This window comes from Hyperolius riggenbachi, chromosome 5 (genome assembly GCF_040937935.1).
Source record: "Hyperolius riggenbachi isolate aHypRig1 chromosome 5, aHypRig1.pri, whole genome shotgun sequence".
Lineage (NCBI taxonomy): Eukaryota > Metazoa > Chordata > Amphibia > Anura > Hyperoliidae > Hyperolius > Hyperolius riggenbachi.
The window spans coordinates 388502091-388529364 of NC_090650.1; the positions used below are offsets into that span (position 1 = coordinate 388502091).

General features: G+C 40.8%; 1 protein-coding gene across 4 annotated transcripts in view; it reads left to right on the top strand.

Moving 5' to 3' along the window:
• The window catches only part of VPS13B (vacuolar protein sorting 13 homolog B), a 1202086-nt gene that overhangs the window by 330772 nt on the left and 844040 nt on the right, over positions 1-27274 (top strand). The window lies entirely within an intron of this gene.

The following is a 27274-nucleotide window of genomic DNA, read 5'->3' on the forward strand; positions in this document are numbered from 1 at the left end:
TTTATTACAACATGCAAATGTTATTTCTAAAAGTGTTGTTTGAGTGCCCTGAAGGGACAGAGGGATGCACTGCTAGCATCGGCCCTCCTGGTGGTGATGATTACTATTTTATTATGCATTTACAAACCACTGGCACCTTTTTCACAGTGCATGAACCCAATTCAATGTGCTGATCCTCTACTACTTATTTGTTCTTAGGGAATTTGTACTGTGGTTAAAATATCTTAAAAATGAGCCCTAATCAGTAGGAAGCTTGGTAATGTGAGGTGTGAGGGCCATGTGACCTATTACATGGTATAGGGCTATTACTGCGCTCCATATGTAAACTAGGTATGCATATTATATAAAACTAGGTGTTCACCATATGTAAGATTAGAAACGCACCATATGTAAGTCTGAGTGCGTTGTCAACAGATCCGCTTTCGCCGTTGTTGTGAGCAGAACCCGCCATTGTGTGGTACACAGTTTCGTGCAACAGACGTCATATAAGGCAGGGCTTTTCAACCTGTGGTATGCGTCCCACTGGTGGTACTTTGCTGTTGGCCAGGTGGTACACACCAGGTTTGCCTGCCACTTTATTGCCCACCTGCCACTTGTCCTGGTCCCATCCTACCTCCACAAAGTTTGCTTCCCACATACTCACTCCTCGCTGTGCTGCCCTGCAGCTTACTTTAGACCTCAGATCCTGTATTTGAAGTATACTGTGCACCGTTTGCCTGGCTGTCTCTTCACTGTGGCTCTGTTACCGCTGATCTGAGGTCTGAATTATTCTGCAGGGCAGCACAGTGAGGAGTGAGTGAGGGGGAGCCAAACTTTGTGGTGAATCACTGCCCAGCTCTCTGGTGGTGAGAGGCTGCCTATATTGATGCAGGGGGGGGGGATTTAGGAACTAGAAAGGCTACCATTATTGGCATTCTGCAGGCTGGCAATCTAATTTTAATCCTTTTCCCCATTGATGCCTTCTTATATTTCCCTCCCATTGCCCCCCCCCCTTTTCTCAAAGTGTACCTGTAAGAAAAAAGTTACCCTGGGGGTACTTGCCTCGGGAGGGGGAAGCCTCTAAATCCTAAAAAGGCTTCCCCTTTTTTTCTCAGTAGAGGGGATCCAGAGCTGGGACGCCCCAAAGATCTCCATGCACAGTAGCTGCTCTCCGCTCGATCTCTGGTGGCTACAGCCGAGCCCGATCGGGTCTGCTCTACTGCGCAGCTACACTGATGATACTTGAAAATGTAGGTGATAAAAGTGGTACAATTAGTGAAAAGGTTGAAAAGCACTGATATAAAGCACCGGGCACAACAGAGACTCTGGGAACAAGGCTTGTGGATCTTGATTAGTTGATTAGTTTGGTTGCTCTATTTCGAAGCTGCACAAATGTGCATAAAGTGGCATTGACTTGTAATTCTTCACATCTCGCAGTCACATCTGGTTCTCAACACTCTGGACATTTGCATGTTAACACACACCCAGCATTGTCCGGTCACTCTTATAAATTAAGTTTGTGTGTATGCACGTTTTCATTCCACACTTAGGATCTTTAGTGTACACGTGTATATGTACAAACGTAATCAGGGCGTTTGGCCTATCTTTTGGCAAACTATTCAAGTCTGAGACTGTGGCAAGTTGCTTTGACATCTTCAGTTCTAAGCATACCTTGTCCCTGCATACCAGTTGTATTTAGATTCAAACGGCTATTAATTTTTTTAACTTGTTTTACATTTTTATTAAACCAATTTACAGGGTACAGAGGAGATGGTACAGAACACAAAACGTATCAGTATGACAACGGCAAACATAAAACATTTAAGCACAGTTGCATCTAATCATATAACTAAACATATATTAGATAACTCAGCACAAGTCCAGAGCCACAGTCGTAGGAACAACATTAACATATAACATGGCTAGATAGTAGTGGGTTGGCCTAGAGCGAAACATAAAATCCAAGGGGCCTAGATCTGGTTAAAGATATGGAGAGTGGAATGTGTGGGAGATGCGCTTCATGTGGTCGATTCACCATATCTTAAGCATAAATCACTAAAGGGTGGGGGTGTTGGGGGCAATGGGTCCTTTCAGTATCGATCTGTCAAGCATCTTACAAAATGGAGCTTTCTTTTTTTTTTTTTTTAATTCAAAAACACAGGAGGCAGGACTAGGACTTCAAAGAAAGAATTACTTATGCGATTGCGAACATCGAAGAAAGTATTTTAGAGTGATTAACATGGATGTTCTCCCTGTGCAGCACAATACTTTTACTATATTTATATAGTTTATTATAGAAATACTGTAACCTTGGGGGGGGGGAAGGTTCTCTTAGACTTAGAGCCTTCCCATTCCTCTCCGAGTCACTTCATTCCACCGCCAGCCCCCGTTCAAATCTCCCGCCGGTTGAACCTTTTTTGTCTCATCTAAAGTGCTCAGGTCTCGAGTACTTGGGAGCTGCTCGTCTTCTCCCTCTTCCACAGGGCTGGATCGGGGGCCCGGCAGCGGAATGAGGAGACACTGGGAGGAACGAGATGGCTCGATCCAGAGAGTATCTAACTTTTTGCTTTTTGTAGGTTACATTTGTCCTTTAATGGTTTTGAAAAAGAAAGGGAAACTTCTGTAAGCCGTTAAATTTTCATTGAACAAGAATTTACACAACCGGCTACTCTTAATTATTGTGAAGCCTTTTAAGTAGACAGTAGTAAGCCGTGTTAATTTTTATTATTCACTATAAAACCTTTTCTTTTCACTCCTCTTCCCACTGTAATTTTATAATTTGGAAATTAATGGTCCACTCTCTCCCCAAAAAAAAGTCTTCCTCCTGATGACAGAGCTTGCCTGAATGATTTCATGCTCTGAGGATTTTTCTTCACGGGAATTAAGGGCAAAGTGAACATGCAGCTGAATCTAGCATCTATTTTTGTAATTTTAAAAGCTGGAGCCGGGTTATTGGAACGAAATGAAGAGATGCAGGTGTTCCGCAGCGCCTGTCCGCTGGGAGCAGTTGATGGTCGATGCCTGAAAAAAAGGGGCTGCATGTGTTTTTGGAGTCAAACAGCAGCTGCGAGAGGAGGATTTATGCTTTTTCTCAGAACGTTGGGATTTCAAAATGTTACATTTAATCACAGGCACAGAAAACAGAGCAAATGTTAAAGATGTTACATATAAAAGCAGCGGGCTGATTTCTTTACCATACCCCGACCAGTTGTGGGAATTGGGAAACAAAGTGATCTTTAATCTTAATATGAGCAATTTGAAAAGGATTATAGCAGTTGCCAGGACTCATGGTCCCACTCTGAGATATATATATATATTTATTTTTTGCTACCATTATACAGCCTGCGATTGCTGAACGTAGAGCTCTTATCCACTTAATTAGTTTAAAATCTGGTTTATTCCCATTATTTTCTGTTTCGGAGTAACTGTAGTTTTTGGCCCAAAAAATTCCCTCGGTGCAAAGTGCGCGGTTTTGCTCTTCAGATTAAAGGATAACTGGAACTTGTAAAGCTTTCTTTGCTGAAGATTTTAAAAGTAGCCCCTGATCAATATAAATCTATTCCACAATTATTATTATTATTATTTTCTAGCTGTAAATAATTCTATGCAACAACAGATTATGAATTACATATTGCTGGTGTATTTACATTTGTCATTGCTATAAAGCAAACCTGAAGTGAAAATAATAAGAATAAGATAAGAAGTTGTATGTGTAGTACAGCTAAGAAATAAAACATTAGTAGCAAAGAAAAGAGTCTCATATTGTGTTCCTGTACAGAAAGAGTTAAAAAAAAACTTTAGTTATCTATGCAAAAGAGCTTCTCTGAGCTATTTAACCCAAATACAGTCTGTACTCTGACGCCCTTAAAGGATACCGGAGGTGACATGATGAGATAGACGTGTATGTATAGTGTCAAGCACACTAATAACTATATGTTCTTTTTTTTTCTTTCTCTGCCTGAAAGAGTTAAATATCAGATATGTAAGTGGCTGACTCAGCCCTGACTCAGACAGGAAGTGACTACAGTGTGACACTCACTGATAAGAAATTGCAACTATAAAACACTTTAGTAGCAGAAATTGGCTTCTGAGAGGAGGAAAGAGATAAAAAGGGTCAATAGTTCATAGATTTTAGCTCTGGCATACTTCAATGAATGTGTCATTGAGCAAAAACAATAAAACAGTTAAAACTTAAAAAGTAGATTTAAAAATAAAATAAAACTGTGGAATATCTTAAAAAGTCCTTTTTAGGAGAAGGAAGATATATACAATTGTTTATTTCATTAGTTTATTTTCGAAGCGAAATAGGGTGTCCTTTAAACAGCCAAGAAGCAGTGAAAGACTGCTTGAGATGAGGTTTTACTGCTGGAAAGTTGAAAGGGATGTTAGCTCTGCTCTAATTTATAGCTTAAAGGACAGAGTGTGGTTTTAAACTGTGACAGTAGGATGCAATGTTATAAAAAAAAAAAAAAAAAAAAAAAAAAGCTATATAACTGAAAATAAAAACAAAAATTTGCTTTCCTGAAACAGAAAGAATTTGCGATAATTCAGGTTGGAGTGAGCTCGAGATGTCCCCCAGAGCACCACTGCTGAATATATGCAAATTAAAATGTGGCTCTTTTCTTTGCTACTAATGTTCTTATTCATTTTACTAGCAGATGGCCCGGCGTTGCTCGGGTATGTATTTGACTGGTGTTTGCTCCACCCACTTTTTCTTACCCTAACACACAATTACTCCATGACCTAGTTTGTGAGCTTTGCGGTCTAAGGCATTAATAATTTGCATTGAAATGAAACATCTAATTGGCTTTGGCTCCACCCCCTTTTTTTGAATTTAAACCCCAGTCACCCAATGACCAACTGTACCAGGTTTGAGGCTTGTGCCATTAACATTGCAAGAAAGGCAGCAATTAAGTATTCCCCTTGAAAATCAATAGGTGAATTTTGATTGGCTTTTGTAGGCTCCACCCACTTTTCTGAATATTTATCAGTGTCACCCAGTGACCAACTGACAAAGTTTGAGAACCCTGCCATTAACAGTGTAAGAATAGCTGCTGTTTACATTTTCCCAGTGAAATTTGTATTTGTCTCGCCACCCACTTTTTGGTTATGGGGATAAAATTCCAGGTAATGTACTGTAATGTAATGTGTGTGCCAAATTTCATTTAAATCCGTTAAGCTATTGTTGCATGATTGAGTAACAAACATCCAAACTTTCGCATTTATAATATTAGTGAGATGTACTCATAATTTTTTTTTTTTTTTTACTTTATTTTTATTTTAAACATTATTTTGCTGTAAAGCTTATTATACTAATATTGCATAAAAAGGCAGGTATGCAATACACATCATTTTGTCATAGAGTAGACTTTAGTTTTTTTTTAAACTTTAAATCTTACAATAATCTGTTTAAAATGAAGACTGTCTTGATCGATGTTTGATTCTTTTATCGATCAAAACTTGATTAGGAATGGCCTAGCTTTGAGGTATTCTTTCACTCCCCTGTTGTCACTATGGCACCTTTCTGCTATATGTATTTGGAGACTAAATGGGGCGAGACCTAGTTCACACCCAGATCGTAAAATACAATTGATTTTACATTGCCAAATTTCCAGCATTTGCGTTTTGCACTTTTCATTCAGGGGAATGAGAATCGCATTGCGATACCTGCTGAAATGCTACATGCAGAGACGCTAAGATAAGAAACAGACCTGCATGAGTTATATGCTCCCTTTGTATTGCCCGAGGAATTGGGATATACCCGCCAAACGCGTTGCACCCTTCTGGAGTATGTAAATAAACTATTTTTGTTGTAAAAATCAACACTATTTTGTGTCTGCCTTGAAGGGGAAAGTCCACCACTGCCTACTTCATTTTAACAATTTAATCCACGTTTTACTCTTCTGGCGCCTCTGGACATCTGCATAGCGATTTTATACAAATTACAGTGCTTTGTAACAATGTATTCCTCCCAGGTTAACCAGCTTAAAGGTTGCTGCATATGGTTTGATGTTTCATTTGGGTTTTTTTTCCAAGTTTCCATTTAAACTTGCAAGTATTGCTGCTCTGTTTTCTTATTTTTCCTTTTTTTAAGTTGATAATGAGTTTAATGGTTCTTTTAAAAGTTTTGCTATTACAGATTGATCAAATAAGCATTGATCTGCAGTCAGAATGTGGAGTAACTCTCACTGATAACTTGTTAGAGGTCATAAAAATCCTGCATGGGTGAGAAATACTTCTGAGTTCAAGAAACAGATAAACAAGTTTGATTCTCCCAGATTGGTACGAAACAGGAGATTTGGGTGCTGCCATAGACCGCAATATGAGTTGTCTGTAGCGGCACCAGTGTGCAATTTGGGCGCTGTTAATAACCTAAGCCCAAATTACTCCCCTCCCGGGGATAAAGTGCTGCAATTATTCCTCCTTTCCACCGGGTGGCACTCTACTCTCTATCTCACCTGTGTGATTTGCAAGCGTCTGGATCCCCGGGAGGTGGAGTCTAACTACTGCCGTGCTGCGTCCCCATACCTCCTGCCAGCTACCCTGAGTTTGGTTCGCGATTACAGTTGCTGGCTTCTTTTTATCATCCTGAGCCTGGCTCAGGGTTACCGCCAAGTATCTTAGAGGCAAGTTGTGTGCTTGTACAAACCTTCATTCTATGACCACATAAAACAAAGTGATAGTGTCCCTGTTTATTCTCACGATCTCCTGCCATAGTAAAAAATGTAGTGGCTAAAGAAGTGTGTAATTCCAGGCATAAATAACTAAACTGGAGCATACAAGCAGCATATTTCCCTGTTTGTTCTTCTCTGCAGCCAGTTCACTCTGGAGTTTCTATTTTAGCTCAAACCGTTCTTGCCTAATGCTACAGAAATACTCTAAACTTCATAGAGTTCCCACATGCTCCCTCTTCACATTCACTCCTTTCTAAACGTCACTCTGGATAGACAAATGTTTAGGGATCCCCTGTCTGAGCGCTGTGTAATATAGCATGACTTGTACTGAATGCTCTTTTGTACAAGTCAAATATTCACTTTTCCACCCACTTTTATGTGTTCCTCTCCCGAGTGATTGAATTAAATGTTTCTCAGCTGACCGCTTTCAGAGTTAATCATTCCTATGGACTCCCTCGTTCCCACTTAGTGAGTGAACAAGTGTAAAAGTTAATCAAGCTTTCATGTTTTTTATGTCGCTAACAAAGCGTGGCACAAGCCAGCCAGGAGGAAAGATGACTCCACGCAAACTGTTTATCTGGTTCATTCCAGAGCCGCGCTCACTGCCCTTCTTGAATTACTCATTTATAATACCTGAGGAGCGCTGTGCTCAAGCACTGACATCCTGGGAAAACCGCTGACTGCCCATACTGTTAAAACTGCATAGCCTTGTCCGCTACTAACACCATGGACCTCATTAATCTCTCTTGTCAGTAACTTGCAGTGCGTAGTAAGAAAAGGGGGTTTTATGTGGATAGAGGAACTTTGTGAAATAGACCAGTATGTTGGATACTTTTCATGTGTGATAATGAACGCTACCTTATTCCTAAGAGCAGGAGCATAGCTACGATATAGCGAGGGCCCTTAGAAAGCTTTCCATGGGTCCCCTTGGACTAACTATGGGCAGCATGGTGGCATAGTGGTTAGCACTCTTGCCTTCCAGAGCTGGGTCCTTGGTTCAAATATTCTGCATAAAGGGAGGTACCCTTAGAGGTGTGCCACTACAGACTTTTTGTATTTTTGCATATACATTTTTTTGTTTCTTCAATATCTTTTATATATATCCTTGTACTGGTATAAAATCCTTGGTTCGAATCCCAGGCAGGGAACTATCTGCATGAATTTTGTATGTTCTCCCCATGTCTGCGTGGCTTTCCTCCGAGCACTCTGGTTTCCTCCCACATCACACAATTTACTTCAAGTAACATCTGGAAATATGCCTGAAGAAGGGGGCTAGATCCCCAAAAGCTTGCATAATTTATCAGAAAGCCATTAGATGGTATTACTTTTACAAAACTTTGTTTTTGCTACCTACTACTCCCACATCCCAAAGACATACCGATAAGTTAATTAGCTTCCCCTAAATTGGCCATAGACTTCGATACATACACTACACCAGTGATCTGCAAACTTGGTTCTCCAGCTGTTAAGGAACTACAAGTCCCGCAATGCATTGCGGGAGTCTGACAGCCACAGTCATGATTCATAAAGGCAAATGCATTGTGGGACTTGTAGTTCCTTAACAGCTGGAGAGCCAAGTTTGCAGATCACTGCACTACACGATACATACATAGACATATTATTATTTTAAATGCCAACATATTCCGTGGCACTGTACAAAATAAAAAACAAACAAACATACAGACAAATGAAATACACCAATATACAAAATAGATATTTAACGACAAAATACAGAATCATTGCAAAATACAGAATTGGTAATGACAGTGACAAAAGGTAACCCGATGAATAAAATGTATAATGAATTCCAAGACACAAAAGGGGAGAGATCCCTGCCCTTGCGAGCTTACAATCTAAAGGAACATGGGAACTTATGACTATGGTGGAAATTAGATTGTGAGCCTCTAAGGGACTGTTAGGTGACAAGACAATATACAGCACTGTGGACAATGTTGGTGATATATAAATCCTAAATAACTGTGATTTATTGTAAAATAATAGATGAATGAAGAAGGCATTGTGCGTACTACTGCAAACTGAGAAGAAAAAAGGGTTATGTACTCGGTGTCACCTGGCTTATATATACTGGCTGCGTCATGTATATTGACTAATTAAAATGGCACAGCATTTGCAAATTGCATCTGCTTGTCAGAATATGCAGGGTCTGAAACTACCTCACTGCTGTATCCTGTAGCGGTTGGCCCACACAAAATACTTTGCATCTCAACAGGGGCGCCGCGTCTAGGCCTCCTCCTGCCCCAAAGTATTGGGGAGCAGTGCAGGCACCCCTACAAAGCACTCACTGCCTGGGCGCACCGCGACTGCCCCTCGGGGGGAGGGGGGCAGAGAAACGTAGACAACACCCCTTCCCAGACATGCCCAATATCCAAGGGAGACCATCCATGTTGCCTTCTAAAGGATAGATTCCTTACCTTTGCAAATTGTACCCAGCTGTACAAATGTCCTTCCAGCTGTCCTTCACCCAAAATTGCTGCATACCGCTTCAGAAGTATTGGTAGTCCTATGGGGGCCATATTGAACACAGTGTTGCGGGTCCCATCATAATGCCGCAAGAGTAGCAGTACTTTGTACGTGGTAATCCCAGAAGTGAGGCATACTTTCATTGGACAATATGGCTCACAGTATTGTCACACTGCATCGGTAATGTGCACTGACTGCAACCTTTCAGAGACCGTTGCGTGTAGTAAAGGGGGCCTTACCACTACTACAATAAAAGATAATATATGAAAAAAAAGCAGTTAACAGGGTAGGGAAAAAACGTGCAAGTCTAAAAATGGTGGGAATACAATGTATGCCTATAACCTGATGAAGCATAGGCGTACCCACATGAAATGCGTTATCTATTTATTAATGTACAAAGTATCCATTGTTATAGCTTTTATTATTTTACCTCTTGCACGCAATGCTTCTAACAAGTGGTGTCTAGTGCACACACTGGCTGCCTTGACTCCTCCAGGCACCATTTCAGGAGAAGCTAATGCTGAAGCTCCCTAGAGCTACCTGGAGACAACCCTGAACTGAGAGCCCTGTCCCCGGCCCCAAGTGGGAAAAATGCTGACTTTGACTGTTGCTTAAAATGCCCAGCCCACAAGAACCAGAAGCAGGTGAGACCTGTCCTTACGTCTATCATTCTACTCAGTACGATCACTGAGAGATTTATTCTTTTTGTCTGTACACCTTCTGATGCTGTAAGCCAGTAGCTCTTGATGCGTGCCTGACTTTTTTCAGGGACATAATAAATGACTTGCATAATGACTCTCTGTACTCAAAGGCCTTGTTCACATCTGAAATCGCAAACACCAGCAATTTTTGATTTTTTTTGCACGTTTTTTTCGCCTCCCATCGCTCCACTGAGCACTATGATTTTGTGTACAGCGCTTTGCAAAGCGAGTCAGGAAATTAACTCTTTGACCCAGAAAAAAATAAATACAATGTATTTATTCATAAAAGCGTGAATGCAGTCGCCGCTCAAAGCGTTTTTGTGAGTGTTTTGCACTTTTCCTATACCTTCCATTGTAGGGAAAAACGCCCTAAAAATGGTACATGCAGCAATTTGATGAGTGGAATGCAGACTAAACGCACTGATATGAACTATACCATAAGGAGTCATTGCACTAGTGATTTTAGGCCTTTTTTTTAAAATCACCAGCGTTAAAAAAAAACAAAAAACGCCCTAGGTGGGAATGAGCCCAAAAGGTGCATTTTCAGAGAAACTTCTTACTCACATGAAGCTGAATATTTGCAAATACTCAATCCTAAAAAGGCAAAATTCTATTTGAAATGACTCTTATAGCACTGCTATTAGCGGTATTCATTTAAAGGTCCTCTTTGATTCAGTTATTCAGCAAGGACTTGGCAGTATAAAGAACTGACGCGAGCTGATCATATTACCAGATTACTGGGTCTTTTATTCCTTCCACCGTCGGTGTTGAAGCACTGGAAACTACATTTGCTGTTCCAATGACATTAATTTTTAATGTACTAGTAGAAATCGCGCACACATAAAAGTAGGCTTAGCTCTCCAGGCCTGTTTCATTGTGCTGCAGCAGTTTATGAATAGACTAGGATGTTAAATAGGACACTTCTGGGTTTTTAGCTTGGTATTCAGTACTACACAGTACTGGTGCCAAAGCCTGGCTGACAATCCTAGGTACGCCCTCTACTGGCGGAGACAGAGGCTATACTTACTGTAGGAGCAGGATGATACCATTTATTGTCTAACTTAGAAGAAAAGCAGTAAGCTTTCGTCTATGAAGCCTTCGAAAGAATGATTTCTGTATACTGACAAAATTTACAACACCGCTTATATAGACTGGACATTAAAAAGGAGATGCATTGTTCTGCAATAAAAGTAATTGGATGCCTTAACCACTTAAGGACTGCAGTCTTAAAACCCCTTAAGGACTAGACATTTTTTTGCCATTCAGACCACTGCAGCTTTAACGGTTTATTGCTCGGTCATACAACCTACTATCTAAATGAATTTTACCTCCTTTTCTTGTCAGTAATACAGCTTTCTTTTGGTGCTATTTGTTTGCTGCTATGATTTTAGTTTTTATTATATTCATCAAAAAAGACATGAATTTTGTTAAAAAAATGATTTTTTTTAAACTTTTTTTTAAAATTTCTATATACATTTTTGTCTAAATTTATTGTGCTACATGTCTTTGATCAATAAATAGACACTTACTGGAATTTTTTTTGTTTGGGTAAAAGTTAATTTCCCCAGTTTGAAGCATCTCTGACTTTTCTGAGCACCTGTCATGTTTCATGAGGTGCTAGAATTCCAGGATAGTATAAATATCCCTCAAATGACCCCATTTTGGAAAGAATATATCCCAAAGTATTCACTAAGAGGCATGGTGAGTTCATAGAAGATTTTATTTTTTGTCACAAGTTAGCGGAAAATGACACTTAGGGCTTGATTCAGAAAAGGGTGTGACGTGTTAGCACACCAGTGAAAAGCCACTTTGCATGTCCTAACATGCTTTGCACGTGCTAAGTAGTTAGCACATGCAAACTACTTAGCACCGTAGTTAGCACATGTAAACTACTTAGCACCGTAGTTAGCACATGTAAACTACTTAGCACCCTAGTTTAAAAAAAAAAAATCAGTGTTTATTCAACAAAGAAAAGGAACATATGACAGAATATGCAGTGAAGCAGTGCACCTCCTATCTTTTCCAACAGTAGCTTCAGCATCAATTATCGCTGTGGAAGATGAGAGGTATTGTTAACAATAATATAATGATCGCCACATAATATATAGAGCTCAGATCGAATTTAAATTTCCAAATATTCTATCTTTTACAAGATCATAATTAGCAAGACCAGGGGTATCTAACCATGGAGCTTAGCACCCTAGTTAGCACGGTGCTAAGTAGTAGTTTGCATGTGCTAACTACGGTGCTAAGTAATTTGTATGTGCTAACTACTTAGCACCCTAGTTAGCATGCCCAAAGCCTTTAGGCGTGCTAACTGGGTTAGCACCGTTTACTGAATCGAGCCCTTAGTGACAAAAAAAAAAACTAAAAAAGTTTCCATTTCTGCTAACTTGTGACAAAAAAAATGAAATCTGCCACGGACTCACCATGCCCCTCTCTGAAAACTTTGGGGTGTCTACTTACCAAAACGGGGTCATTTGTGGGGTGTGTTTACTGTCCTGGCATTTTGGGGGGTGCTAAATCGTAAGCACCCCTGTAAAGCCTAAAGGTGCTCATAGGACGTTGGGCCCCTTACCAGACCTAGGCTGCACAAAAGTGTCACATGTGGTATCGCCGTACTCAGGAGAAATAGTATAATGTGTATTGGGGTGTATTTTTACACATACCCATGCTGGGCGGGAGAAATATCTCTGTAAATGACAATTTTTAGATTTGTTTACACACAATTGTCCATTTACAGAGATATGTCTCCCACCCAGCATGTGTATATGTAAAGATACACCCCAAAACACATTATACTTCTTCTCCCGAGTACAGCGATACCACATGTGTGGCACTTTTTTTCAGCCTAGGTGCGCTAAGGGGCTCAAAGTCTTATGAGTACCTTCAGGATTTCACAGGATCATTTTGAGGCATTTGATTTCCAGACTACTCCTCACGGTTTAGGGTCCCTAAAATGCCAGGGCAGTATAGGAACCCCACAAGTGACCCCATTTTAGAAAGAAGACACCCCAAGGTATTCCGTTAGGAGTATGTGAGTTCATAGAAAATTTAATTTTTTGTCACAAGTTAGCGGAAATTGAGTTTTTTTTCCACAAAGCGTCATTTTCCACTAACTTGTGACAAAAATAAAATCTTTTATGAACTCATCATACACCTAACGGAATACCTTAGGGTGTCTTCTTTCTAAAATAGGGCCACTTGCGGGGTTCCTATACTGCCCTGTCATTTTAGGGGCCCAAAACCGTGAGGAGTAGTCTGGAAACCGAATGCCTCAAAATGACTGTTCAGGGGTATAAGCATCTGCAAATTTCGATGACAGGTGGTCTATGAGGGGCCGAATTTTGTGGAACCGGTCATAAGGAGGATGGCCTCTTAGATGACAGGTTGTATTGGCACTGAAGTGCAGGAAGCGCAGGATGTTCTCAAATCGTGACCTGGACACGGCAGCAGAGAACATGGGCACGTGATGTTTTGGGTGCGTAGACCAATAAGACCACAATACATCCTTTTTGACTAGACCTATGTTAAGGAGAAGGCCCCAAAAATGTTACGTTCAAAAACTTGGAGTGGTTTCCACCGAAATGACTGGGCATGGTACCTTCTTGGGTTGGCGGTTGCGTATTGTGTGGCATAACTGTTGGTCTCAGCCACAATTAAGTCATAGAGACTAGCAGTGATCAGAAAAAAAAATTCTGTCACTGCGGTGGGGCGAGTGAGGGTTTGGCCGGTTGATCAGAAGCCCGCAGGGGGCAGATTAGGGCCTGATCTGATGGATAGGAGTGCTAGAGGGTGACGCGAGGTGATTCATGGGTGTCTCAGGGTGTGATTAGAGGGGGGAATAGATGCAAGCAATGCACTGGGGAGGTGATCGGGGGGGGGGGTCTGAGGGCGATCTGAGGGTGTGAGCGGGTAATTAGGTGCCCGCAAGGGGCAGAATAGGGTCTGATCTGATGGGTTGCATTGAAAGGTGGTGACAGGGGGTGATTGATGGGTGATCAGTGGGTAATTAGAGGGGAGAACAGAAGTAAATAATGCACTGCCGAGGTGATCAGGGGGGTCTGAGGGTGATCTGAGGGTGTGAGCGGGTAATTGGGTGCCCGCAAGGGGCAGGTTAGGGTCTGATCTGATGGGTAGCAGTGACAGGTGGTGACAGGGGGTGACTGCGTGATTGATAGGTGATCATGGTGTCATTAGATGGGAGAATAGATGCAAGCAATGCACTGGCGAGGTGATTAGGGGGGTCTGAGGGCGATCTGAGGGTGTGGGCGGGTAATTGGGTGCCCGCAAGGGGCAGTTTAGAGTCTGATCTGATGGGTAGCAGTGACAGGGGGTGATTGATGGGTGATTGATGGGTGATCATGGTGTGATTAGAGGGGAGAACAGATGTAAACAATGCACTTGGGAGGTGAGCTGAGGGCGGGTTTGCGGGCAATCTGACGGTGTGGACGGGTGATCAGGTGCCCGCAAGGGACAGGTTAGAGTCTGATGTGATGGGTGGCAGTGACAGGTGGTGACAGGGGGTGATTGATGGGTGATTGACAGGTGATCAGTGGGTGATTACAGGGGAGAATAGATGTTACAGAGTACACGGGGGTGGTCTGGGGAGGATCTGAGGGTGTGTGGGGGGGTGATCAGGAGCCCCCAGGGGGCAGTTTAGGACCTAATCTAAAATATAGCATTGACAGATGGTGACGGAGTGATTGATGGGTGATTAGGGGGGTGATTGGGTGCAAACAGTGGTCTGAGGGGATGATCGGGGGGGGGGGGGGGTCCTGAGGGGTGCTGTGGCGATCAGGGGGCTGAGGGGCAGGATCGGTGTGTGTGCTTTTACTACAATGGCTGCCTCCTCACCTGGTGGTCGCTCGATCACTGGGACCACCAGGGGAGGAGGCAGCCAGTATAATACACTTTGTTAGCTTAACAAAATGTATTATACACTTTGTATGCGGCAGATCGGGGGTTAACAACCCTCCGGCGCGGCTAATTGGTCAGTGGGTGGGCGGAGCCTAATGCCAGCGGATGTTCGCACATCCCTGCGCGCGATCCCCGGTGAATCAGTCCCCCAGGAGCCGCCGCCGATCGGCGTTACGCGGCCCTGGGGGTGCCACTTTGCCGCCGCCTATTGGTAGTGGGCGGTCGACAAGTGGTTAATTACAACATCAGGAGGGTCTCACAGGGATGCTAGCTAATTTATGACCAAAAGATAAGACCACTTGTTTGGTTAACCATCACAAACCACAGACTCAGTGTAATGTGGAGACATCGTAACTCATTCAAACATAACTTGTTCAGGCTACATGCAATGTTTGTTGTAGGCTAAAGCAAATTGTAAAATTTAAAACTCTTCTTACCAACACAAGAATTAAAAAGAATTGCGCAAAAGAAATAAAATAAAAAAAATAGTTGCATTTTAAACTCATCATGTGTGCACAAGGAACAGTAATACTTTTTTAAACTTTCATCTACAGGTTTAAACCATTGTATAAACTTGGTCTCTCTGATTATTCTTTCGTTGTGCGATTTGAAGCCACCCATTAATACAGTGACAAGAAGATCACTTAAACTTTGGCCATGTGAGCAGTAGTGTATGGGCACTGGGAGATCAGCATATTTTTTTTTTTTCTGTTAATGGTATACCTGGTTCATACGCACCTGTAGAGTCCATCTTGCTTCTAAAGCTACATACACACGGGGGACAATTGTCCCCCGTTCGTGCACGCGAACAGGGAGCGACCTGTCACCGCAACACGCGCGTGCCACGTGGTTGCGGTGACAGCCGTACCTCGTGTGTATGAGCCATTACTGTAGGAGGCAAGACTTGTCTGTCAGACACACAAAGGACTGAAACACTAATGGATTTGTAATGCTTTGTGATATGCATGGAACACAGCAGAAGTGAGGTAGTGATCACTGAGAAGCTACAGCTCTGCTAATATCCAGAACTGTAATCGCTTCATTTTAATCTCACCACTGAGCTCACGAAATTGGGAATCACCCAGTAACATAGTTCCTGGGTGGCTTTCTCCTACTTCTAAAGAACACTTGTGGCATTTGAGGGACCTGCTTTTGCCTTTTTTTTTCTTTTATTCTTTCATTATTGAAAATCCTCAAAGCACTAGTGGTTTGGTCATCGCTACCATCTGTTTTCATATGGTGAAAATTGTATACTGCATTGTAGTTTTACCCACAGCTTGTGGCGGACTGTTTAATATATGCACATTTTTGTAGCCACTTTGGAAAATTCGTATTGGGGAAAATGTTTGCCATAAGCAATCTTACACACACTGTGGTGTGAAAAGTACTTGCCCCATCCTCTTTTTCCCATCATCATTATATTTTACTCTATTTCTATTACTAAAATGTAATAGAAAATATATCCAATAGTTCCTTTAAGCAAATCTATCTGAATGTTCTGGGAAGGAAACTTGTTGATTGCTGTAGTCACATGATTGGCTGAAGAACCCCTGGAAAAACTGATAAAGAGGGCAGGATTGTAACATCTAAAAGCAAAAGATGATTGATTAGTCATTTTGAAAATGACACGAGAGATTATTCAATATTGACATAAGAAGGTATGAAGTAAAAGCATATTCTGTGTAGTGTCATAGGCAGATGTGGTCTTTATGATGACCACGCAGAGAACACTCAGCTCAACAATCTTGTAGAAAGGCTTTACTATTTGCTTCGGCCCTGATAACTAAAACTTAAGCTAGTACACACAATCAATTTCGATCAGTCAATTTAGTCATTTCCATGTAGTATGAGGGCCAGCAGATTTGTAATACCTTGAATAGATTGTGTAGGTAAGCTCATACTACATGAAGGTGGAAAAACTGGCCAATAAAGATTTGATGTGTACGCATCTTTTACCCAGCATCTGCCACGGAGTACAAAGAAACTAGAAATCTACTATAGGGCAGCATTACCGAAAGAGTACATAACACAGAGCACTCACATGAACACAATACACAGCACAACTTCTAAGCATGAAAGCGGTCACATATTGTACCTGTGCCGTCCTTCTCACTTTTACTTTTTTTGGTGAAGAAAAGTTAAGAAGGTGAAGAAAAAAAGTCAGATTTACTGTACTTTATTAACCACTTGACCGGTGAGGGTTTTTACCCCTTTAGGACTAGAGTGATTTTAACCTGTCAGCGCTCCTCCCATTCTTTCGCCAAAAACTTAATCACAATGACTTGATCTATATTCTTTTTTTTAACCACCAATTAGGCTTTCTTTGGGAGGTACATTATGCTAAGAATTATTTATTTTATTCTTAACACATTTTAATTGGAATAAGAAGAAAATTGTTTTCGGCCATTATAGTGTAAAAATAAAACATTCTTCTGTAGATAAAACCCACACATTTTATTTGCCCATTTGTCCCGGTTATTGTAATGTTTAAAATATTTCCCTAGTACAATGTATGGTGCCAATATTTTATTTGGAAATAAAGGTGCATTTTTTTCAGTTTTGCATCCATCACTAATTACAAGCCCATAATTTTAAAAGTTCTGGTAATAAACCCTCTTGACATACATATTAAAATAGTTCAGTTCCCAAAGCAACGATTTATGTATATATACTGTGTGTATATATATATATATATATATATATATATATATATATATATATATATATGTATATGTATATATATATATATATATATATATATATATATATATATATATATATATATATATATAAATGTTTGGGTACTATGGGGGGTGTGGGAGGGAAATAGTTAATTTTAGATGTAAGTGTAGGTATTTTTATTAAATAAAATGTTTTTTGATGTAGTTTTACTATTTGGCCACAAGATGTCCTCAGTCATGTTTTCCGATTCACGTACGTAAGGATGTGAATCGTAAGTAATGCGTGCACTGTAACAGGAAGATGGAATGAATGCAGGCATCTCATAGACACCGGCGTTCATTGCATCGGGGACTTAGATTAATGAATGGGAACTGCGTTCCCATTCATTCATGTTCCTACTAACCGGCGGTGACAGTAGCTCGCACGGTAAGTAGTAAATAGTTAAACTATTAGTGTACCCATACCTAATTGGCTGAAACATTTTCAACGTTGCTGTGATCATTCATGCAATATATTTTGTTACTGTTTTTAGTTCTATTTTACAAAACTGACGTATTACTCATACCGTGCAGTTAAAAATGGTCTCTTCACTAGTCTAAAACTATTTTTAGTATATGATGAAGTGCTATATAGTTAGTTACATATAGTTATTTGGGTTGAAATAAGACATACGTCCATCGAGTTCAACCAGAAATGGTTAAATCAAGTTAAACCTGCTGTTAAGATGTTCACAGAATGGATAAAAAGTGCAAACAAACAAGTGATAGGAAAGGGAGTCTTCAACAGAAGGAAGGTGGTTGGGGGAATATTGTCTGATCTCACTGCTGTAGCTGCAAGCTTTGTACCGCCGTATTTAGTAGTAAGCTATGCAGAGCCTTGTTCACATGCTGCTGTCTGTGACACTTTGGGTAACAGCTACTGAAAATGTGCCGTTACTTTAAAGTGGACCTGAACTCTTGCACTGGACACAAGGAAAACAGAGAAATGCACCCTGTGTGTATTTAGAGAAAAGAGCCTGGCTAATTTCCCCTCATCTTCAAGTAATCACAAGTGTAATTTGGTCTCTCAGTGGTGTCACCACAGAAATTTGGACGGTCCTCGGCAGACACCGAGAATATATAAATACAGGATGTTAACCCTTTGTCTGCTACCATTAAAACAGGAAGTAGACACACTGCAGATTTATTGCAGGAGTTCTATAAGCTGTAAAAAAGAAGTGTTTTTCTATAAAGGTTATTATGCTGTTGCTTATGTTTTAGAGCAGAGATGAAGTTTTGCGTTCATGTCCGCTTTAAGTCTGCAAACCTAAAATATCTTAGTGGCTGACAAGGTGTGGAAAAGACAAGTTTATATTTGTTGCTGGAAAATATCTGCTCTGTCATCCAAATATAGAAGCGTAACTGTAAATGTTCTCTTCGGCTTTTGATGGTGTTTATACTTTGGGTGCTTTGCACTAGTTTAGACTTTATACTGCATCAGTACATCTACTCGTTATACAATAACTAGTGCCACTGTACAGAGGGCACAGACGTCCTACCTGGAATGTTAAAGGGAATCTGAAGTGAAAATAAACCTATGATATAATGATTTGTATGTGTAGTACAGCTAAGAAATAGAACATAGGTAGCACAGATATGTCTCATTTTGTTTACAGTACAGGAAGAGTTAAGAAACATCAGTATTTACCTATACAAAAGAGCTTCTCTGAGCTCTTTATTCCAATTTGGGTAGGAGACTGTCCTATTTCTGAAGCACTTAAACAACAAAGAAACAGTGAGAGAGAGCTTTAAGATAAGGTTTTACTGCAGGGGACTTCACAGGGTCATTAGCCCTGCTCAGTTTCATAGTTCAAAATACAGAGTGTGGTTTGCAATTGCAAATATGACAGAATGATGCAATGTTAAGAAAAATAAATAACAAAAATTTAAGACATTTTTTTATTATTTTTTTTGCTACTAATGTTCTATCAACCACTTCACCACTGAGGGGTTTTACCCCTTGAACACCAGAGCAATTTTTACCTTTCAGCGCTCCTTCCATTCATTCATCTATAACTTTATCATTACATATCACAATTAAATGAACTATATCTTGTTTTTTTCGCCACCAATTAGGCTTTCTTTAGGTGGGACATTATGCCAAGAATTATTTTATTCTAAATGTGTTTTAATGGAAAAATAGGAAAAAATGTGGGTAAAAAATTATTTTTTAGTTTTTGGCCTTTATAGTTTTTAAATTATGCATGCTACTGTAATTAAAACCCATGAAATGTATTTGCTCATTTGTCCCGGTTATAAAACCGTTTAAATTATGTCCCTATCACAATGTTATGTTTGGCGCCAATATTTTATTTGGAAATAAAGGTGCATTTTTTTCAGTTTTGCGTCCGTCCCTAATTACAAGCCCATAGTTTATAAAGTAACAGTGTTATACCCTCTTGACATAAAAATTTAAAAAGTTCAGTCCCTAAGATAACTATTTATGTATTTTTTTTTAATTGTATTTTTTTTAAATTCACATTGGGAAGTGTGGGAGGTAATGAGTTAATTTTTAATGTTTTATGTATTTGTATATGAAAAATGCTTTAGGGTGTAGTTTTACTATTTGGCCACAAGATGGCCATAGTGAGTTTTTGTTTATGCGACCTGCACGCTTGTAGGAAGTTCAAGGAGGCTCTGCAACTTTTTTTTCACAATGATCGCGCTGCTTCTCGTAGAAGCAGCTGATCATTGCGGGGGGCTTAGATCAACGAATGGGAAAGGTTTTTCCCGTTCATTGATCTCTGTGCGAGCGGGCAGCGGCGTGCACGAACGAGGGGGCGTGCGGACGAGCGAGCGGGAGCGCAGACAGCGGCGGGAGCGGCGTCAGGTACGGATTTCTCTGTCCCTTGGTGGTAACAGGGTGGAAAAAGGGACGGAGAAATCCGTACCGCCGGGGGTAAAGTGGTTAATGATCTGTACTACACATACAATTCATCTCAAGTGTTTTTTTTATTTTTGTTTTTTTGCTGCAGTGTAATTTTAAGCCCAGCGCTGACTCTGGCTGATAATGTAACACATTTATAAGTCAGCTAAGCCAAAATCTATCAGTTGGATAAGTAAACATAAACCGTGTATAAAAAGCAAAGTGGTGAAGACAATTGCTTCTTCATAGGCCAACCGTGTGAATGCTAAACTTCACTGCAGCTCCTTTACTTTCCCTCTGGGTGAAGCAGGTGGGCGGGTCAGTTAGGTGTGACCATGTGACACAAGTAGGAAGTACAGCTCAGGTCAGATTACATTATCCAGCATCTTCAAAATACAGAAGAAAACATCCATCTTCTGGTTGAGGATAGTCTTAAGATTTGTAATTCACATGTTGTAGGTGCTAAAATGACGGCCTTCTCGCAAGAAATTATGCATTTGTGGTGTGAAGTCTGTATTGGGCGACGTACATGTAAAGGTAATTAAGGCCCCTGGAAATTTGGTCGCAGGGTGAAGCCAAAAAACACCTCACCCTGCTCCTGCAAAACTCTTGCTGGCATTGATTACTATCCCCCCTTCAGGCTGCCATGGGCTGTGGGCTAAGATGTAATTCGGCTGCCAGATATTTGTCTATCTCTTTACAGCTCCCAAATTACTGCCTGAGCCCCGCTATAGCTGCAAGTCCCATTATAGGCTATGGCGGCACCTGGTGCGCAAACATTTCCAACGCTCTCATTGCCTGACTCGCGTTGTACAGCTGCAGAGAAGCACAGTTAAGCAGTAAGGTGCCCATAAATGGTACATTTTTTTTTTATTTTTTTTTAGATGCGATCTTTCTCTGCGATTTGAAAGATCTTAACTAATCGGCACTTATCAATTCTTCCCATTAACGGAACGATTTAAGGTTTTACATTCAGATTTGATCAGAAAATCCAACTTTCGGATCAATAATTGTTCCTTTCCAATTGAATTGTATCACATCGATTCGATCATAAAAAGTGCATCGAAACATCGAATCTGAAGGAAAAATTATATTGTTAAATGGCACCTGTAGTCTTGTAAACCTGAAACTTTAACTTTACACTAGTCAGCATAAATGTATTGAGCAATTTGGCCTTAGGGCCCTTTTCCACTTACAGCGATTGCGATGCTGAATTGCAAATTTTTGAATTGCTAGGGTTGCCACTTTAACATAGGAATCGCGGTAGGTATTTTCCACTACGGCAATTCGATTTTTACCAAAACGCGATAGCGTTTCGGAGCGGTTTTTACAGCGATTTTGCAATCCAAGTGCATTGAGGAGAGCCAATGGTCCTTTCCGCTGAAAGAGTTATCAGCTCAGCGGAAAGGACCATTGGCTCTCCTCTGCCACCTCTAGACCTCCTCTACACCACCAGTATGAAAACAAGGGCTAACAGGATCTCCTAGGACCCGTCCCACCCAGGCTGCCGCTTCTTTAAGCTCCTTCCATCGGGCCGACGCTACAGGACCATCCGCCCGAGGACTAACAGGCGTAGAGACACCTTTTTTCCCTAGGCAGCCCTCCTGCTGAACTCCGGCCTCTCGTCAGTACGCTAGCTGCTTTTCAGGTCATACTAGCCGGCTAGAACTCTACTAGCCGGCTGGTACGAAGTTACTTATCCCTGGGCGGCACAATATCCAACCCGGAGGGTTTCCGTAAAAGAAAAAAATCACATATTGTACTGCATCGACCTACTAAAACTGTGTGTTACTGCATGTCTTGTTTATCTTGCTTGTATTATATGCTATTGGCTTTTGTCTATGCCTGTCTTGCTTGTACTATGGCTATTGTCTTATGCCAATCTCTGTCCTTGCTATAGTTGCCTACTGCCATGTGATCCACAACCAATTCCGGGTACGACCTCGGTCGCACTTGGCGAAATAAAGTTTCTGAAAGTTTCTGATTCTGAAAATCATTAAAAATGGTGACAAGGCGCAATTGCTAGTGGAAAAGGACCCCTATTGGGTTCCTTTGTGATCATTATTACTGCTGACTTCATTAGGCTACAGTGTGGAATCTCTTTTTAGCTATCCCTGTATAATAGACTGCAGGAAAGAGAATCTAAAGCACGATATCCGTACCGGTTGGGACAAATATGTGCTAGAATTTAGCTATGATAGAGATTTGCAGAATGGACTAATAACATAATAAGTTAATGGCTAAGATAATAATACTCCAGGTAAATCAACTAGACCTTTACTAGAGCTCCAATCAGACCTTTGTATCTTAGGTTTGGATAGATAAGGGAAAGGTGGGAGTATGTTTTGTACTCTGTAGTTCAGCTGTGATTGTGGAGATTCCTTTGTATCTCTAGTTGTTTTCTCTGGCCCTGTCACCAGAATTGAAAGCAAAGCTCGCCATACACTGGTCATGTGGCCCAGCCAATAGATCGCTCTCAAATCATCATCTGACCAGAGAGTGATCTATCTGACCGAATCCCTTCACGCTCAACATAACCCGATTTTTCAATAGATTTCAGCTGGAAATCTATTAAAAATCTGTGGCCACTGCCTGCCGTGTTCCAAGTTCTTCTTAGTAGATCCATGTTTCTGTATCCAATTGTAATTAAAACCACAGTTACTAGTGGATATATATAATTGCTAATGCATGATATGCCTCAAGGGCCTTTTCAACCCTTCCTATGCCTTTTGTAGAGTAGACACTCTACTGTCTCAAAGTAGGACAACTGGTCATGCCAAACCTTGAACACCAACCTCCTCAAATATGGCTCACTGCAGAGCTAACGGAAATTAACAAGCATACATTTTTTGATAATTTACAGTTGCAGACAGGGACTTTTCCATTCCTGCTTGTTGCAAATCGGAGTTCCCTTTAAATATATGGCAACTATGGTATCTGCTTTTCCCCTGGCATTACTCCCAGTGCAGGTTATAAGCATGCTATTTGTTTTTTCATGTATGGCCGATAAACAAAAGGTGAATAAAAGACTTCAGGTAAATTTGCATTTTTTCCCAGATTTATCTAAAAGTATATTAGATAGGATCCATGGGATAAAAAGGCATGCTGAAACCAGAGTGGCTTATCCGGTATTAGCAAATATGTTTAAATGATATTTTGAGTGCATGTACAGACAGAGTAGTATTGTGGGTGACTTGCTTGGAACAATTTGGGCTTCGCCTTGAGTTTGTTTGTGCTATTGTACCTAACAAGGAATTTCCAGACAGTTGATGGTGACCCAGATCCACTATGACATGCATAAAGGCCTAAAAGAGACCCAAGAGCCCTGTATTAAAAAGCTTTTTTAAAAGATGGCTTTTTTTTAAATCACTTTATACTTTCCCAGTGGTTCTAGGTTTCCATGTGCAATCTAGGTGTAAGGACCTGCACATGCAGATTCTTATCAAGGTAATGCAAGAGCAAGAAATCACATATATGAAAATACTGAGGTCTGCACAGGTTGGATTTGAAGGTGAAAATGTGTTTTATTTACAAAGGTGCAGAAATTCAAATATACATCCACCATACACATATAATCATACAATCCAAGAAACATTGAATCACAATTCCAGAACCTCTCTAACTATCGAACTATACAATTACAGTACAGTATATACAACAAATATGCAATAACACAGATCACACAATATATACAATGGCGCAAACAGGAACACAGATCTCACGATATATGCAGGAGTAGATAACCAAATCGGCATACAAGAGAATAGTCAGACAGGCAGTAATCAAACCAGGCAATCAGAAATATCAGGAATACAGACAGTAGGCAAGAGAATAGTCAGACTAGCAAGGGTCAATACCAGGAGTTCAGAGTACAGGAACAAGGATCAGGGAACACAGGATTAAAGGGAAGGTTCAGGGAACTCTTGAAAAAAATAAAAATCCCTATCCACTTACCTGGGGCTTCCTCCAGCCCGTGGCAGGCAGGAGGTGCCCTCGCCGCCGCTCCGGGCTGTACTGCGCAGGCGCAGTAGTTCTGCGCCTGCGCAGTACAGCCCGGAGGACGTCCGATGACGTCAGCGCGCCCGCGTGGGACGCAGAAGAGCCCGGTTATGGAGCGCAGAAGAGCCCGACCTGGCAGCCGGCCTGGCCAGGTCGGGTCGGCCACCGAAGACGACCGGAAGCCTCTGGAGCGGCGGCGAGGGCACCTCCTGCCTGCCACGGGCTGGAGGAAGCCCCAGGTAAGTGGATAGGGATTTTTATTTTTTTCAAGAGTTCCCTGAACCTTCCCTTTAATAATGGTCAGAGTCACAACACTGCAGGAAAACCAGAATGATCTAGTATTGTGCTGCAAGGAAGTGCACCCTTAAATATGCAGCACATTGATAGTTCCATCTGCTGGTGAGCCGGGGAGTTGCACAACTCCTAGCAAGACAAGAGCCATCGGCTGGTGGACAGAAGAAATCTGCACCAAAGTTCACCAGTGCTGCCACCAGCAGGATAACAAAAGCATAGAGCCTGACACTAGGTATTAGTACCTGTCCCACACATCCATATGAATCCATATCAATCTATTTCATGCACTGAGGACCAGAAAGGCCAAAAAGGCTGTATACCTATTGGATTGATGTGGTTATGTAAAATGTATAAGCTACAGGCTCACTATACACCAGCTGTTCTGGATGTAAGCCTTCAGGGGTGTAACAAGATTATTTGCATATTTGAGAGTGATGCATCATGGGAATCCACAGTTGCTCATTTAAAGGACAACTGAAGCGAGAGGGATATGGAGGCTGCCATATTTTTTTTCCTTTTAAGCAATACCAGTTGCCTGGCTAATCCTGCTGATTTTCTATCTCTAGTATTTTTAACCTTAGACCCTGAACAAGCATGCAGCAGATAAGGTGTTTCAGACATTATTGTCAGATCTGACAAAATTATCGCCACACTTGTTTCTGGTGGTATTCAGACATTTCTGCAGCCAAATAGATCAGCAGGGCTGCCAGGCAATTGTTATTGTGTAAAAGGAAATAAATATGGCAGCCTACAAATCCCTTTCACTTCAGTCATCCTCTACAGTGGAATAATCACAAATATGTTCTGCTTTAAAAAGGCAAATTTACGTTTTACCCATCAACAAATACAGCCCATGTGGTTGTATCGCTTATAGTTTCCAGTGTTCTCTGGCCTTAGTAATCCAACCCCACAGTGGCAAGTCACTTAACGATTATGCCACTGCCATGATTTCTTACAGCAGAGTGACGGCCTAGTTTTATTTTAGTGCAATTTTTAAAGGCAGCTTAGAGTTCAGCTTTCACAAAGTGAATTCTGAAACAAGTCGGCATTTTTTTCCCCCAGTGTCATTAGCGGAACAAATTAAAGTCTTTCTGGTTGGGTGCATGCAGCCAAACAGCAGAGTGTGGGAGATTATCAGTCCGTTAGTTTGATTGGTTTATTGGCAGGGGCTCAGGCCGGTGCCACTTTTTCCCATGTCACACTGCTGCACGCAGAAACCCCAGAAGTCCTGGCAAATTTATGGCATGGTGTGACAGCGACTTGCTGAGAAGCCATCAAAGGGAACCTGTTATTAATTGGCAATTCATTGACTTCGTTCCTTCAACCACTTGAGCGTTTTAAGTTTCCAGTTACCCTTTGAAAACTGTGTGAGGTCTGTGAAATCTGTCAGCTAAACTGCGCTTTAGAAAAAAAAAAAACTCAATTAAACAAATACCTAATTAAAAAAGTGTCCTTGGGAAATGTAAAAACTAACAAACTTGAAGAAGCCAAAGCAATTCCGTTTATATGAAAAGTTAAGGTTTGTTTTTTTGATGTATTTTGTTTGAAATAATGAAGCCAAATGACCTTGTATTTGAAAAAAATGTATTTATAGTATACTATAGTATTTATTTATAGTATAATACATTTTGTAAAGGTGAACCCGCACTAACCTGTTTTCCATTACTTTATTTTTACACCTCGCAGAATGAGGTCAATTTGCAAGGATCTTAAGCCCGTACACATTATGCAATTTCCCATCTGATAGATGGGTCGAATAGATAATTTCCACCAGGTCCGATCTGATTTCCGATTGTTTTTCTGATTAATTTGCATAGAAGTGATCAGAAAAACCATTGGAAATCCAGTTGGATCTGTCGGAAATTATCGACCCATCTATCTGATGGGAAATTGCTTGGTGTACCAGGCATTGTATGGTCAGATTTTAGACTATGTTGTTTGTTGATTTGTAAGTATCTTACCAAATCTGTGTGAAGGTCTACCCAATTCCATCATCCCTAAAATACAATGTATGAAGTGGCAAAATATTTTTTGTTTTAGAATAATAAACTTTAAAGGACCACTGTCGCTGTGCATGGAAACACATACAAGTAAGAAGTGTTTTTCTTCCAGAGAAAAATGAGTCATAAATTACTTATCTCCTTAGATCTGTCAGATGTCTACTACCACCCATAAGTGACAACAACAAACAGGTTTTGGACAGGTCCTTCTCTTCATGGGGGATTTTCTGTGTATTGCTTAATCTTTACAAAATCAGTCCCTGGAAAGGATCTGTACAAATGTGTCGGCCAGCCTCCTTATTAGCTGCACAATATTGTGGCAGTTGATTAACTACCAGTCAGTAAGTGCTTTTGAAAAATTTTATTACCTACTGTAAGTGACAGGAACATAGGAAAAAAAGTAATGTTAGTGCATTTTACTTTGGAAGAAACATACTACTTACTTTTATGAGTTAACATGTATTTTAAATGTTTTTATGATAGTATTCCTTTAAAGAGAATCTGTACTCTAAAATTCTTACAATAAAAAGCATACCATTCTATTCAATATGTTCTCCTGGGCCCATCTTTGCTGTTTCTGCCACTTCCTGCTGCATACCTGGCTTGTAATTGCCAGTTTTAGGCAGTGTTTACAAACAAA